Raw genomic sequence first — 1,064 nt, forward strand, 5'->3', positions numbered from 1 at the left:
GGTATCACCGTCAGCACCGTCTATCGCGGCAAGCCTATTTGGAAGTCGGAAATTCCAAGTTCCCAGTTGGAACTTTTAACTGAAATGCCCCCTCAAGTTGGAATTCAGACTCGGACTCAGAGGAACCGCAACAACCCTGACTTTAGAATCCAGTGTGGCTTCTCAGAGCATCAACAGAAGTGAAAAAGTAGTAATATGTTGTATTTCTGTTAGTCTGTGTCTAAATACACTAAGTGGTGCAAACAGTACTGTCAAACCTCTATATGTGGACATGATATGTTGGTGCTATCTTTACAAAATACTGCGTTTTTATCGACTGGTATTGCTATCGGTGAACACGTCCATCTTGGTTTTCCGACTTGTGTACTGGAACGTTGTCAACTCGGGTGTGACATCATTCCCAGCTTCGACATCCGAGGTAAATGGATCGCAGCATAAACTCTGCAGGAAGATGGACCTTGAGTGCTAGACTTGAGAAACCTTGGAATAGGTGGTATATCATCTTTAGTGTGATGATTCATCTGGAAAACAAAATGTGCTGCTTTCCTATACTGGACTAAATGCTCATCATGGTTTTACAAACAATTTAACTGCATGGTACTCGCATAACTGACATATTAAGATTTATTTCCCAAAAACATTAAAGTCAAAATGAATTATTATTTGTAAACAATTTTCCTTCAAGACTTATTTTTTCTAGTGTTAGACGATATTTAATAAAAAAAATTGTAGGTCTTGATTTTAATCTGTCAGGAATTAATTGGACCATAAAAAGTGAGTGTTACAAACCATAATGGAGTGCGACCTGAATGTGGGTTGCAAAAATGATCACTGATGGCTGTTGGTTTTTTAAATAGCTTGCAAAAGCGCCGTGCGCATTTTACTTTCACTTTCAAATAGCGGCAATTCGGCGTAAAGCAATTGTTCGTTTGAATTTTCCCTCTTTTCCTCGCTTTTCTTCACTTTTAAATAGCTTAAAAGCACCGTGCGCGTTTTACTTTCACTTTCGAATTAGCGGCAATTTGGCTTCAATTGCTTGAATGCAACAACAAAATACAACGTCA

The 1,064-nt window shown here is 38.6% G+C and overlaps 1 protein-coding gene across 3 annotated transcripts in view; it reads left to right on the top strand.

The window, feature by feature from the left end:
* The window catches only part of LOC107724469 (mannosyl-oligosaccharide 1,2-alpha-mannosidase IB-like), a 118,728-nt gene that overhangs the window by 4,343 nt on the left and 113,321 nt on the right, over positions 1-1,064 (top strand). The gene's annotated exons all lie outside the window — the stretch shown is intronic.

The sequence above is a fragment of the Sinocyclocheilus rhinocerous genome, unplaced genomic scaffold (genome assembly GCF_001515625.1).
Source record: "Sinocyclocheilus rhinocerous isolate Xijiao unplaced genomic scaffold, SAMN03320098_v1.1 scaffold64, whole genome shotgun sequence".
Lineage (NCBI taxonomy): Eukaryota > Metazoa > Chordata > Actinopteri > Cypriniformes > Cyprinidae > Sinocyclocheilus > Sinocyclocheilus rhinocerous.